Below are 15321 nucleotides of genomic sequence, written 5' to 3' on the forward strand. Positions count from 1 at the left end.
AACACCCGGGGGCACCCATGCGGCCTGTCCTGGCACCTGCAACAATGCCGCCCTGGCCGAGCTCTGGGCTCTGAGCTGGCAGCTCTCCCTGTGGGGGGAATAAACATTTGACCTAACCCTCATCAATCTCTCACAGCCCTCAGTCCTAGATAGGGGTTGGGGAAGCTACATCACCTTCACCAAGTGGCTTAGCTGCAAAGAAAGGCAGGGACACGAAGAGCCTCCTGTGGCTCTGTAGGAGATCCCTCAGGCTCACTGGGGCCTGCCCAGGCACCAAGCCCTGGGCCTGGTTCCCTTCACCTCTGCTGCTCTTCTCACGTAGCTTGCACAGAGCACTACGGAAAGTAGATACGAGGCAATTGAACATTGGGAAGAAGATTGACAGCTAAATTGCTGCCTTCCTTCCCACTGACCAGCGATCCTGTGATGGGATCCGCTCCAGGCTGCAGGAGGCAGTGGGGCAAGATTTCCCAGAATCCCATCACCCCTTGATATTATGTTAAAGGGATATGGCACATGGCTGAGCCTCTTGCCACCTTGACATTGATTATTCTGTAAAGTAAAAAGGGGAATTGAGAAATTTGCACTCCCAACATCCTCCATGAATTTCAAGCCATTTTCCACAAGGGACTTCCACATAATCCATATCACGGACCCCAATCTACAAAGGGCAGCACAACACTGAGAACCCTGTTCAGTCCATTCTGGGATCCCCTTCTGCTTCTTAGGGAACTGGGCATTCTGAAAGGGGTTTGGGTCAAGGCCGTGGGAGCCATGTGTCAATGAACAGGGCCTAAACTGCAAAAAGGGCCTGGGGGGGTCTGGGCTGGCTTCCTGGTCACTCTCGCACCCCTGGGCTTGCCATGCCCCTGCTCAAACATCCCTGGAGAGGATAGTGATGCAGCCCCAGGGCTCCTGGGGAGCTCTCTCACCATCCCTAAGAAATGAAAAGCCTCCTAAAGCCCTGGGGGGGGGAAAACAGCAGAGAGCAGGGCAGTGCCAACAAATATCCTTCCCTTCCCCGCTCCAGCCCTCCTCCTGGCCCTCCCTCTGCTGGGAAAACAGCTCCCCCAGCCATTAAGGGGAACAAAGCCAAAGGCCCTCTCAGGATGCAGTTGGAGCCTTGCCCCCCCCCTCTGAATTTTCCCCCCACCATGGGCACCCCTGTTTTGCAGCCACTGCCCAGGTTTTGGGACGTGGTCTCACATGGAGGGAACCCAGCAGGGACCTGCTCAGTAGCCGAGCGCCCTGAGCCTGCTGGGGATAATTCCTCTGGGGCTCTGTGCCGGTCTTGCTCGGGCTCGTTGCCGGTCATTTTCCAGGCTGTGCCTGCACTGCCAAGCTCAGCAGAGGTGTTGGCAGCTCAAGCCTTCAGCAGGGCCTCAGGGCCCAGAGGCAACATCAATTATACCTCCTAGTGACTGTGCCTGGCAATGGCCTCCCTTTCCTGCAGCAGAGGCTGCCAGTGAACCACATGCTTCCTCGGGAAACGCTGCCTTCAGCACTAGCCACTTCATCCAACTTCTGCGGTAAAGGAAAAGATCAGATGGAGTTGTTCCCCATTGGGAGATTCGGTGCCATCTGTCAGAAGGCAATCGCTTGTCAAAGGGTCAATGGTTAAGGATGCAGGAAAATGTCCAGGCTGCTAGGGGCTGGGCCAAAGCACTCCCTCCTGCAAACAGCTGCTCCTTCCCTTATCTACCCAAAGAACCAAGGAAAATGCAGGGTGAAACTCAAAGGCTTTGTGCATGGGCCTGTGGTGGCACTTGCGGGCTTTCCCTGTCAGCTGATGCCCAAAATGCCTTCCTGCAGAGGTGCTGGGGAGAAGCTTTGCTGCTGCCAGGCCAAGGCTGGGAGACAAGCCCCCTGACAGGCTGCTGGAAAGCAGCAGCAGGGCCAGGTGATGGCTGCCATGGATCCCTTTCGTGTCTGTTTCCGGGCACGTTGGTGTCCAGATGTGCAGCAGAAAGCCCCCGGCTGCTGACTGTTCAGGGAGAAAGCTGAGGGGACATTGACCCACCTTGTGCTTCCTGCAGCATTTCCTTCTAGCATTTGCCACATGACTTCAATTGGTTCGCAGGGATTATCTTCTTCTGAGGTGTATTTGGTCTTTTCTGTTGGAGAAACTTAAACGAAAAAATATTTTCAACCGCTCCCAGGAATGGATCTCACGTAATAGCGACGTGCCTCAGCCTGTGGGTGTCGAGCAAGGAAACATCTATCTCACCGCTGGGATGGGGAGTCAGGCTTGGTGTGCAGCATCCAGCCCAGGAGCTGGGAGAAGGGTCCTTCTCTGCAGACACACCCGACCTGGGTAACTAAATGGAAGCTGTCTGTCAGCTGTCCCGTCCTGCCAGGCCTGTCCAATGAATATTCCTTGGGTGGGACAGTGAGGAACGTACCTGTAGGCGTGGCCCAGAGGGCTTCAAAACATCAGACAGCCCAGGCTACATGGAGGAGATCCTCTTCCCAGCAAACCCCATTCTAGAAGGTAAACCCAAGGGGGGGTGGGGGGATGATGAGAAATCATTCCCCATCGGTGTGACCAGGGCTGGCTGTGGCCCTGGGCTCATGGCAGGGCTCCCACTCGGAGTTGCTCCTGTGCCTTGGGCCTCTGGGCACTCAGGGCCAGCTCTGGGAGAGCAGCTGTAGCAGGAGGGATGTTGGTCCTCAAGTCCCATTTCTTGGGGCTGAGAACGAGCTCCAAAGGCCTTGGAGCTGAGGCGCCTCCAGCTTTGGCTGCCGCAAGCCCTGGGGGGAGAGCTGCTGGCACACAGCCCCGCCGAGGGCTGAGCCCAGCACAGCAATTACCTCCTGTGTCTGGGCCTGTGCCTGGCATTGCCTTCTTTCCTGCAGCAGAGGCTGCCAATGAACCACTGCTTCCTCTGGGAAATGCCTCCTGGCGCTCAGCCTTTTGGTCCATCACTTGGGAAAGGAAGAGGGACAACTGCATCAGATGGAAACATTCTCCATTGGGGAGGTAGCATCTTCAACAGAGAATGTATGTCAAAATCACAGGTAAAGATCAGAAAAATGGCCAGGCTGTTTGGACTGGGCCAGGGCCCTTCCTCCACAGAACAGCTGCACTTCCTGATCTGCCCAGAGACCAGGAAATTACAGGGGATCTCAGGGTGTGCATGGCCCTTGATGCATTTGTGCCTCCATGTCAGCTGATGCCAAATGCCTTCCTGCAGCTGCAGCCAGGCCAGGCTGGGAAACAGCCCTGCAGGCCGTGAAAGCAGCAGCAGGACTGCAAAGCCACCATGGATCCCTTCCTGCTGATCCGGGCACGGCGTGTCCAGATGTGCAGAGAAAGCCCCCGGCTGCTGAGTCTCAGGAGAAGGCTGAGGGACATGGACCCACCTTGTGCCCCCTGCACTTCTTTCTCTGTTGGTCTCAGGAAATCATTTAACGATAAAGACTTTTTGGTTCCATTACCTTAGGTCTTGCTTTTTGGAGGACCTTAACACAAAGTATTTCAATTTCCCAGGAATGGAATCCACAAAACCAGTCCCCAGCCTGTGGGGTCAGCAGGGACACACCACTTACCCCTGCGATGGGAGCTGGGCTTGTGTGCAGTAACCATCCCAGGAGCTGGGAAAGTCCTCCCTGCAGACACACCTGTAACTCAACAGCCACAGAAGCTTCTGTCATCTCTGCTGATCTGCACAGGCAGCACTGAGCTGCAGGAGAGGTGAGGGGATCACACAGGCCGAGGGCACACACATGCACGGCTCTGTCCTGGCACCTGCAACAATGCCGCCCTGGCCGAGCTCTGGGCTCTGAGCTGGCAGCTCTCCCTGAGGGGGAAAAACATTGACCTACCCTCATCATCTCTCACAGCCTCAGTCCTAGATATGGGTTGGGAAGCTACATCACCTTCACCAAGAGGCTTAGCTGCAAAGAAAGGCAGGACAGAAGAGCTCCTGTGGCTCTGTAGGACATCCTCAGGCTCCCTGGGGCCTGGCCCAGGCACAGCCCTGGGCCTGGCCCCTTCCCTCTCTGCTCTTCTCCGTAGCTGCACAGAGCACACGGAAAGAGATACTGGCATTGAACATGGGAAGAAGATTGACAGCTAAATGCTCCTTCCTCCCACTGACAGCGATCCTGTGGGATCCCTCCAGGCTGCAGGAGGCAGTGGGGCAAGATTTCCAGAATCCATCACCCCTGATATTATGTTAAGGGATATGGCACATGGCTGAGCTCTTGCCACCTTGACATTGATTATTCTGTAAGTAAAAAGGGGAATTGAGAACTTGCCTCCAACATCCTCCATGAATTTCAAGCCATTTTCCACCAGGGCTTCCACATAATCCATATCACGACCCCAATCTACAAGGGAGCACACATGAGAACCCTGTTCAGTCCATTCTGGGATCCCCTTCTGCCTTAGGGAACTGGGCTCTGAAAGGGGTTTGGGTAAGGCCGTGGGAGCCATGTGTCAATGAACAGGGCCAAAGCTGCAAAAGGGCCTGGGGGGCTCTGGGCTGGCTCCTGGTCACTCTCCACCCTCTTGCCATGCCCTGCTCAACATCCCTGGAGAGGATAGTGAGGCAGCCCAGGGCTCCTGGGAGCTCTCTCCCATCCCAAAGAAGAAAGCCTCCCTAAAGCCCTGGGGAAAACAGCAGCAGGCAGTGCCACAAATATCCCTTCCCCGCTCCATCCCTCCTGCCCTCCCTCTGCTGGGACAGCTCCCCCAGCCAAAGGGGACAAAGCCAGGCCCTCTCAGGATGCAGTGGAGCCTTGCCCTCCCCCTCTGAATTTTCCCCACCATGGGCACCCCTTTGCAGCCACTGCCAGGTTTTGGGACGTGTCTCACATGGAGGGAACCCAGCAGGACTGCTCAGTAGCCGAGTGTCCTGAGCCTGCTGGGGATAATTCCTCTGGGCTGTGCCGGTCTTGTCCGGGCTGTGCCGGTCTTTTCCAGGCTGTGCCTGCACTGCCAAGCAGCAGAGGTGGCAGCTCAAGCCTCAGCAGGGCTCAGGCCCAGAGGCACATCAATTACCTCCTGTGACTGTGCCTGGCATGGCCTCCCTTCCTGCAGCAGAGGCTGCCAGTGAACCACTGCTTCCTCCGGGAAACGCTGCCTTCAGCACAGCCTCTTCATCCACTTCTGCGGAAAGGAAGATCAGATGGAGTTGTTCCCCATTGGGGAGGTGCCATCTTCAGAAGGCAATGCTTGTCAAAGGGCATGGTTAAGGATCAGGAAAATGTCCAGGCTGTAGGGGCTGGGCCAAAGCACTCCCTCCTGCAAACAGCTGCTCCTCCTTATCTACCCCAAGACCAGGAAAATGCAGGGGAACTCAAGGTGTGCATGGCCTGTGGTGCACTTGGGGCTCCCTGTCAGCTGATGCCAAATGCCTTCCTGCAGAGGCTGGGGAGAAGCTGCAGCCAGGCCAGGCTGGGAGACAGCCCTGCAGGCTGTGAAAGCAGCAGCAGGGCAGTGAGGCTGCCATGGATCCCTTCGTGCTGTTCCGGGCACGTTGTGTCCAGATGTGCAGAGAAAGCCCCCGGCTGCTGACTGTCAGGAGAAAGCTGAGGGACATTGACCCACCTTGTGCTCCCTGCAGCATTTCCTTCAGCATTTGCCACATGACTTCAATTGGTTCCAGGGATTTCTTCTCTGAGGTGTATTTGGTCTTTTCTGTTGGAGAAACTTAACAAAAAATATTTCAACCTCCCAGGAATGGATCTCAGAAAAGCAGTGCTCAGCCTGTGGGGTCAGCAAGGACACACTACTCACCGCTGGGATGGGAGTCAGGCTTGTGTGCAGCATCCAGCCCAGGAGCTGGAGAAGTCTTCTCTGCAGACACACCTGTAACTAAATGGAAGCTTCTGTCAGCTGTCTCCTGCCAGGCTGTCAATGAATATTCCTTGGTGGGACAGTGAGAACGTACCTGTAGGTGGCCCAGAGGGCTTCAAAACTTCAGACAGCCAGGCTAATGGAGGAGCCTTCCCAGCAACCCCATCTAGAAGTAAACCAAGATGAGAATCATTCCCATGGTGTGCCAGGGCTGGCCGTGGCCGTGGGCTCATGGCAGGGCTCCCACTCGGAGCTGCTCCTGTGCCTTGGGCCTCTGGGCACTCAGGACCAGCTCTGGGAGCAGCTGCAGAGGGAGTGATGTTGGTGCATGAGTCCCATTTCCCAAGGGCTGGGAACGAGCTCCAGAGGCCTCGGAGCTGAGGCACCTCCAGCTTTGGCTGCCGCCGCACTGTGCAAGGGCCGGCCCTGGGGGGAGAGCTGCTGGCACACAGCCCCGCCGAGGGCTGAGCCCAGCACAGCAATTACCTCCTGTGTCTGGGCCTGTGCCTGCAATCGCCTTCTTTCCTGCAGCAGCGGCTGCTGATGAACCACTGGTTGCTTTGGGAAGTGCCTCCTTGTGCATAGGCTTTTGGCCCACCACTTGAGAAAGGAAGGACAGCTGGATCAGATGGACATATTCTCCATTGGGGAGGTAGCGTATTCAACTGGTAATGTTTGTCAAAATTACAGGTAAAGATCAGGAAAATGTCCAGGCTGTTGGGGCTGGGCCAAAGCACTCCCTCCTCCCAACAGCTGCACCTCCTGATCTACCCCAAGACCAGGAAATTGCAGGGGATCTCAGGGTCTGCATGGCCTGAGCTGCATTTTGGGCTCCCTGTCAGCTGATGCCAAATGCCTTCCTGCAGTGGCTGGGGAGAAGCTGCAGCCAGGCCAGGCTGGGAGACAGCCCTGCAGGCCGTGAAAGCAGCAGCGGTGCAAGGAAGCTGCCATGGGTCCCTTCCTGCTGATCCGGGCACGTTGTGTCCAGATGTGCAGAGAAAGCCCCCGGCTGCTGAGTCTCAGGAGAAGGCTGAGGGACATGGACCCACCTTGTGCCCTCTGCACTTCTTTCTCTGTTTGTCTCAGGAAATCATTTAACGATAAAGACTTTTTGGTTCCTTTACCTTGGGTCTTGCTTTTTGGAGGACCTTAACACAAAGTATTTCAATTTCCCAGGAATGGAATCCACAAAACCAGTCCCCAGCCTGTGGGGTCAGCAGGGACACACCACTTACCCCTGCGATGGGAGCTGGGCTTGTGTGCAGTAACCATCCCAGGAGCTGGGAAAGTCCTCCCTGCAGACACACCTGTAACTCAACAGCCACAGAAGCTTCTGTCATCTCTGCTGATCTGCACAGGCAGCACTGAGCTGCAGGAGAGGTGAGGGGATCACACAGGCCGAGGGCACACACATGCACGGCTCTGTCCTGGCACCTGCAGTGATGCCGCCCAGGCCGAGCTCTGGGCTCTGAGCTGGCAGCTCTCCCTGGGGGAAAGGCCTTGACCTACCCTCACCATCTCCCTGAGCCTCAGTCCTAGGTGTGGGTTGGGAAGCTGCATCACCTTCACCAAGAGGCTTGTCTGCAATGAAAGGCAGGACAGAAGAGCTCCTGTGGCTCTGTAGGAGATCCTCAGGCTCACTGGGGCTGGCAAAGGAGCCCCACAAGGCACAGCCCCGGGGCACAGCCCTGGGCCTGGCCCCTTCCCTCTCTGCTCTTCTCTGTGGCTGCACAGAGCACACAGAAAGAGATACTGGCATTGAACATGGGAAGAAGATTGACAGCTAAATGCTCCTTCCTCCCACTGACAGCGATCCTGTGGGATCCCTCCAGGCTGCAGGAGGCAGTGGGGCAAGATTTCCAGAATCCATCACCCCTGATATTATGTTAAGGGATATGGCACATGGCTGAGCTCTTGCCACCTTGACATTGATTATTCTGTAAGTAAAAAGGGGAATTGAGAACTTGCCTCCAACATCCTCCATGAATTTCAAGCCATTTTCCACCAGGGCTTCCACATAATCCATATCACGACCCCAATCTACAAGGGAGCACACATGAGAACCCTGTTCAGTCCATTCTGGGATCCCCTTCTGCCTTAGGGAACTGGGCTCTGAAAGGGGTTTGGGTAAGGCCATGGGAGCCATGTGTCAATGAACAGGGCCAAAGCTGCAAAAGGACCTGGGGGCTCTGGGCTCCTGGTCACTCTCCACCCTCTTGCCATGCCCTGCTCAACATCCCTGGAGAGGATAGTGAGGCAGCCCAGGGCTCCTGGGAGCTCTCTCCCATCCCAAAGAAGAAAGCCTCCCTAAAGCCCTGGGGAAAACAGCAGCAGGCAGTGCCACAAATATCCCTTCCCCGCTCCATCCCTCCTGCCCTCCCTCTGCTGGGACAGCTCCCCCAGCCAAAGGGGACAAAGCCAGGCCCTCTCAGGATGCAGTGGAGCCTTGCCCTCCCCCTCTGAATTTTCCCCACCATGGGCACCCCTTTGCAGCCACTGCCAGGTTTTGGGACGTGTCTCCCATGGAGGGACCCCAGCAGGACTGCTCAGTAGCCGAGCGCCCTGAGCCTGCTGGGGATAATTCCTCTGGGCTGTGCCGGTCTTGTCCGGGCTGTGCCGGTCTTTTCCAGGCTGTGCCTGCACTGCCAAGCAGCAGAGGTGGCAGCTCAAGCCTCAGCAGGGCTCAGGCCCAGAGGCACAGCAATTACCTCCTGTGACTGTGCCTGGCATGGCCTCCCTTCCTGCAGCAGAGGCTGCCAGTGAACCACTGCTTCCTCCGGGAAACACCGCCTTCAGCACAGCCTCTTCATCCACTTCTGCGGAAAGGAAGATCAGATGGAGATGTTCCCCATTGGGGAGGTGCCATCTTACGGAGGCAATGCTTGTCAAAGACATGGTTAAGGATCAGGAAAATGTCCAGGCTGTTGGGGCTGGGCCAAAGCACTCCCTACTGCAAACAGCTGCTCCTCCTTATCTACCCCAAGACCAGGAAAATGCAGGGGATCTCAGGGAGTGCATGGCCTGTGGTGCACTTGGGGCTCCCTGTCCGCTGATGCCAAATGCCTTCCTGCAGAGGCTGGGGAGAAGCTGCAGCCAGGCCAGGCTGGGAGACAGCCCTGCAGGCCGTGAAAGCAGCAGCAGGGCAGCGAGGCTGCCATGGTTCCCTTCATGCTGTTCCGGGCACGTTGTGTCCAGATGTGCAGAGAAAGCCACCAGCTGCTGACTGTCAGGAGAAGGCTGAGGGACATTGACCCACCTTGTGCTCCCTGCAGCATTTCCTTCAGCATTTGCCACATGACTTCAAATTGCTCCAGAGATTTCTTCTCTGAGGTGTATTTGGTCTTTTCTGTTGGAGAAACTTAACAAAAAATATTTCAACCTCCCAGGAATGGATCTCAGAAAAGCAGTGCTCAGCCTGTGGGGTCAGCAAGGACACACTACTCACTGCTGGGATGGGAGCCAGGCTTGTGTGCAGCATCCAGCCCAGGAGCTGGAGAAGTCTTCTCTGCAGACACACCTGTAACTAAAACAGCCACAGAAGCTTCTGTCAGCTGTCTCTTGCACGGCTGTCAATGAATATTCCTTGGTGGGACAGTGAGAACATACCTGCAGGTGGCTCAGAGGGCTTCAAAACTTCAGACAGCCAGGCTAATGGAGGAGCCTTCCCAGCAACCCCATCTAGAAGTAAACCAAGACGAGAATCATTCCCATGGTGTGCCAGGGCTGGCTGTGGCCCTGGGCTCATGGCAGGGCTCCCACTCGGAGCTGCTCCTGTGCCTTGGGCCTCTGGGCGCTCAGGGCCAGCTCTGGGAGCAGCTGCAGAGGGAGTGATGTTGGTGCATGAGTCCCATTTCCCAAGGGCTGGGAACAAGCTCCAGAGGCCTCGGAGCTGAGGCACCTCCAGCTTTGGCTGCCGCCGCACTGTGCAAGGGCCGGCCCTGGGGGGAGAGCTGCTGGCACACAGCCCCGCTGAGGGCTGAGCCCAGCACAGCAATTACCTCCTGTGTCTGGGCCCGTACTCATGTGTGCCATCCCATTCCTTCCTGCAGCAGTGGCTGCCGACGAGTGACCGCTGCCTGCAGGAAATGCTGCCTTCCACAGAACCTCTAGGTCCACCACTTGAGAAAGGAAGAAGGAGAGCTGGATCAGATGGAAATATTCCCCATTTGGGTGGTGGCATCTTCAGGAGCCAGTATTTACCAATGACAGGGACCAGGAAAGTGCCCAGGTTATTTGGCCTGGGCCAGGGCCTTCCCTCCTCTAAACAGCTGCCCTTTGTAATCTGCTAAGAGACTGGGAAATTGCAGGGGATCTCAGGGTGTGCATGGCCAGTGCTGCAGTTTGGGCTCCCTGTCCGCTGATGCCAAATGCCTTCCTGCAGAGGCTGGGGAGAAGCTGCAGCCAGGCCAGGCTGGGAAACAGCCCTGCAGGCTGTGAAAGCAGCAGGGGGCTGTGCTGGGCACAGCGTGTCCTGATGGGTTGAGAAAGTCCCCGGCTGCTGAGTCTCAGGAGGAGGCTTAGGGGGACATGAACCCACCAGGCCCTTTCTGTAGTTCCTCCACAATTTGTTTCTGGATGTTGTTTGACTCCGGTGATTCCTTCTCTCCTGTACGTTTGTCCTTCTCTCTCAAAGGACCTCAACAGAAAAAATTTCCATTTCCCAGTGGATCCCACAAAACCAGTGCTCATCCTGTGGGGTCAGCAGGGACACACTACTCACCCCTGTGGTGGAAGTGGGGCTTCTGCACACTAATCAGCAAAGGAGCTGGGAAATTCTTCCCTGCAGACACACCTGCAACTCAACAGCCACAGAAGCTTCTGTCACATGGTCCCTGACAGGTTCTCAATGATTATTCCTCCACGAGACACTGAGAACATACCTGCAGGAGGCGCTGAGGGCTTCAAAACTTTATATAGCCAAGCTAATGGAGAAGCCTTGCCAGGAACCTTATCTGGAAGGGAGCACAGATGAGAACCTTTTTCAGGGTGTGCTGAGATATCCTTCAGCCTTAGGGAACTGGGCACTGCAATGGGGTTGGGTAAGGCCGTGGGAGCCAGGTGTCAATGGACAAGGCCCAAGCTGCAGAGGGGCCAGGGGAGCTCTGGGCTGGCTCCTGGTCACTCTCAACACCCTTTCCATGCTCTGTGCAACATCCCTGAAGGGCAGGCACTGCCAAGCAGCAGAGGTGGCAGCTCAAGCCTCAGCAGGGCTCAGGCCCAGAGGCACAGCAATTACCTTGTGTTATTGTGCCTGGCATGGCCTCCCTTCCTGCAGCAGAGTCTGGCACAGAATCAATGATTCCTTCAGGAATGGTTTCCTGCTGCACAGGCTCTCGTTTCATTCCTGGAGAATGGAAGAGGGACAGCTGGATCAGATGGAGCTGTTCCTCATTGTGGAGGTGCCATCTTCAGGAGGCAATATTTGTGAAAGGCAGGGATAAGGATCAGAATCCACTCCGGTTTTCAGGATTGTCACAGGTTAGTCCCTTCTCCAAACAGCCCCTAGACCTGATCTAGCTGGAGACTGAGAAATTGCAGGGGATCTCAGGGTGTGCATGGCCTGTGCTGCAGTTTGGTACTCCCTGCCCACTGATGCCAAATGCCTTCCTACAGAGGCTGGGGAGAAGCTGCAGCCAGGCCAGGCTGGGAGACAGCCCTGCAGGCTGTGAAAGCAGCAGTGGGGCAGTGAGGCTGCCATGGTTCCCTTCATGCTGTGCCGGGCACGTTGTGTCCAGATGTGCAGAGAAAGCCCCTGGCTGCTGAGTGTCAGGAGAAGGCTGAGGGAAAACGACCCACCTTGTGCTCCCTGCTTGAATTCCTTCAGCATTTTCCATATGAGTTCAGATCGTTTCAGGGATTTCTCTTCTGCTGTATCTGGTGTCTTCTGTCTTGGAGGACCTTAGAACAGAAGATTTCCATTTCCCAGGAATGGATCCCAGAAAACCCGTGTTCAGCCTGTGGGGTCAGCAGGGACATCCTACTCACCCCTGTGATGGGAGCTGGGCTTGGGTGCAGTAACCAGGTCAGGAGCTGGGAAAGTCCTCCCTGCAGACACACCTGCAACTCAACAGCCACAGAAGCTTCTGTCACCTGGTTCCTGCCATGTTGTCAATGATTATTCCTCCATGGAACAATCAGAAAAGTACCTGCAGGAGGCGCAGAGAGCTTCACAACTTTATGCAGCCAAGCTAATGGAGAAGCCTTGCCCTGAGACTTATCTGGAAGGGAGCACAGATGAGAACCTTTTTCAGGGTGTGCTGAGATATCATTCTGCCTTAGGGAACTGGGCACTGCAAGGGGGTTGGGTAAGGCCATGGGAGCCAGGTGTCAATGGACAAGGCTAAAGCTGTAGAGGAGCCTGGGGAGCTCTGGGCTGGCTCCTGGTCATTCTCAACACCCTTTCCATGCTCTGTGCAACATCCCTGAAGGGCAGACACTGCCAAGCAGCAGCGATGGCACCTCAAGCCTCAGCAGGGCTCAGGCCCAGAGGCACAGCAATTACCTTGTGTTATTGTGCCTGGCATGGCCTCCCTTCCTGCAGCAGAGTCTGGCACAGAATCAATGATTCCTTCAGGAATGGTTTCCTGCTGCACAGGCTCTCGTTTCATTCCTGGAGAATGGAAGAGGGAGAGCTGGATCAGATGGGGCTGTTCCTCATTGCAGAGGTGCCATCTTCAGGAGGCAATATTTGTGAAAGGCAGGGATAAGGATCAGCAGACTCCCAGGATTTCAGGATTGTCACAGGTTGGTCGATTCTCCAAACAGCCCCTAGACCTGATCTAGCTGGAGACTGAGAAATTGCAGGGGATCTCAGGGTGTGCATGGCCTGTGGTGCAGTTTGGGCTCCCTGTCAGCTGATGCCAAATGCCTTCCTGCAGTGGCTGGGGAGAAGCTGCAGCCAGGCCAGGCTGGGAAACAGTTTTGCAAAGCATGAAAGCAGCACCAGGGCAGCGAGGCTGCCCTGGATCTCTTCTCGCTGTGCCGAGGACGGCGTGTCCAGATGTACAGAGAAAGCCCCTGGCTGTTGAGTGTCAGGAGAAGTCTGAGGGACATGGACCCACCTTGTGCTCCCTGCTGCATTTCCTTCAGCATTTGCCGTATAAGTTCAGATCGTTTCAGGGATTTCTCTTCTGCTGTATTTTGGGTTTTCTCTCTTGGAGGACCTTAGAACAGAAGATTTCCAATTTACAGTAATGGATCCCACAAAACCAGTCCCCAGCCTGTGGGGTCAGGAGGGACACACCACTTACCCCTGCGATGGGAGCTGGGCTTGGGTTCAGTAACCATCCCAGGAGCTGGGAAAGTCCTCCCTGCAGACACACCTGTAACTCAACAGCCACAGAAGCTTCTGTCATCTCTGCTGATCTGCACAGGCAGCACTGAGCTGCAGGAGCGGTGAGGGGATCACACAGGCCGAGGGCACACATGTGCAGAGCTCTGTCCTGGAACCTGCAGCGATGCCGCCCTGGCCGAGCTCTGGGCTCTGAGCTGGCCACTCTCCCTGGGGGAAAGGCCTTGACCTACCCTCACCACCTCTCTGAGGCTCAGTCCTGGATGTGGGTTGTGAAGCTGCATCACCTTCACCAAGGGGCTTGGCTGCAAGGAAAGGCAGGACAGAACAGCTCCTGTGGCTCTATAGGAGATTCTCAGGGTCCCTGGGGCCAGCAAAGGAACTGCACAAGGCAAAGCCCTGGGGCACAGCCCTGGGCCTGGCCCCTTCCCTCTCTGCTCTTCTCCGTGGCTGCACAGAGCACATGGAAGGAGACACTGGCATTGCACATGGGAAGAAGATTAACAGCTAAATGCTCCTTCCTGCCACTGACAGCGATCCTGTGGGATCACTCAGGGCTCCAGTGGGACAAAGTTTCCAGAATCCATCACCCCTGAGATTATGTTAAGGGAAATGGCACATGGCTGAGCTCCTGCCACCTTGACACTGATTATTCTGTCAGGAAAGATGTATTGAGAACTTGCCTCCAACATCCTCCAAGAATTTCAAGCCATCATTCATTACTTCCAAGTAATCCATGTGATGATTCCAATCTAGATGGGAGCACAGATCAGAACCATGTCCATGGTGCATTCTGGGATCCCCTTCTGCTTTAGGGAACTGGGCACTGCAAGGGGTTTGGGGTAGGCCATGAGAGCCAGATGTCAATGGACATGGCCAAAGCTGCAGAGGGACCTGGGGGGCTCTGGGCTGGCTCCTGGTCACTCTCCACCCTCTTTGCAGGCCCTGTGCAACATCCCTGGAGGGGCGGCAGGACCAGCCCAGGGCCCCTGGGGACTCTCTCCCACCCACAGAGGAAACCCTCCCTTAACCTCTGGGGAAAATCATTCCCAACGCTTCCCAGGGAGAAGGGAGTGCTGTCCCAAGAAAGGGGAATCAGGCTGCAGGCTCACCTGCTCCCTGTGGTCGCTGTGGAGCAGCCTGGGCAGCCCTGTCAGGCAGGGCCACTGCCAGGAGGAGCAGGAGCAAGAGGCGCAGAGCAAAGGCCATGCTGCCTTGCCCACTGCCAGTCCTGCAGCTCTTGCTGCCACCACTGTCCTGACACCGCTGTCCCAATGTCAGCACCGCTGCTGCCGCCGCCACTGCTGCTGCAACAGTCGTGGTCAAGGACTGACTGCTCGGTCCTTGTGGTGCTGTGCAACCACGGGGCTCTGGCACCTCTGTGACCTCAGAGCCTGCCGTGACCTCAACCTGTGTAACCCCAGAGCCTGCTGTGACCTCACAGCCTTGGCTGTACCCCTCGAGTGCTCTCCCATCTGACTGCCCTGATTGTAAATCTTTGACTTCATCAAAGAGCCATTGCTAAACAAAACCTTGGTTTTGCCTGCTGACATTGCTGGTCAGGTGTCGCTAGAGGACATGAATGAGGGTTCTGATCACCCACAGCAACCAGAGTTTTTTTCATGAGGAAAAAATCCTTTTTTGGGGTTTTTCAACCCTTTTATAAGGTGTTCTGATACAGGTTATCTTGATTGGTAGAAAGAACAAGACCTCCCTCATCCCACTGATGGGACAAGAGAAAAACACTCTCAGAACATCTGTGTCTTGTTTTGGGAAACCAAAGCTTATTTTCATAAACAATCCTTGAGAGAGAAAAACTCCTCAAAAGACTTTCTCTTGGGAACAATCAGCCCCTGAGAGCTTGAATGTCTCTCAGATTCAGATAATCATGTCCACAGTCAGGCTGTGTTCCTGGTGTTGCTCTTGATGGTTCCCTCTTTTCCTGGGCACTTCAATGGAGGAGGTGCAGGCCCAGGTGATGCCACTGAAGGAAATGTGCCCTCAGCCCAGGGATGCTCAGCTTGGACTCCCCCAGCCCCTCGGGGCCCCGCCGCTGGTCACAGCAGCCCCTGCCTGGCTCCTGCCTGCCCACACCGTGGTCAGCCCCGGCAGCTCCTGGACATGGAGCTCAGCCAGGGCTGGTGCTGTGTGGGCTTTGCTGGCGCTACCAGCCGGACACTGGGCTAACAGCTCCATCTCTTTATTGGAACAGAAGAAGGGGCCATCA

The sequence above is a fragment of the Pseudopodoces humilis genome, chromosome 13 (assembly GCF_049639895.1).
Source record: "Pseudopodoces humilis isolate 2021_Gansu_Grassland_sample_001 chromosome 13, ASM4963989v1, whole genome shotgun sequence".
In the NCBI taxonomy this organism is placed as follows: Eukaryota; Metazoa; Chordata; class Aves; order Passeriformes; family Paridae; genus Pseudopodoces; species Pseudopodoces humilis.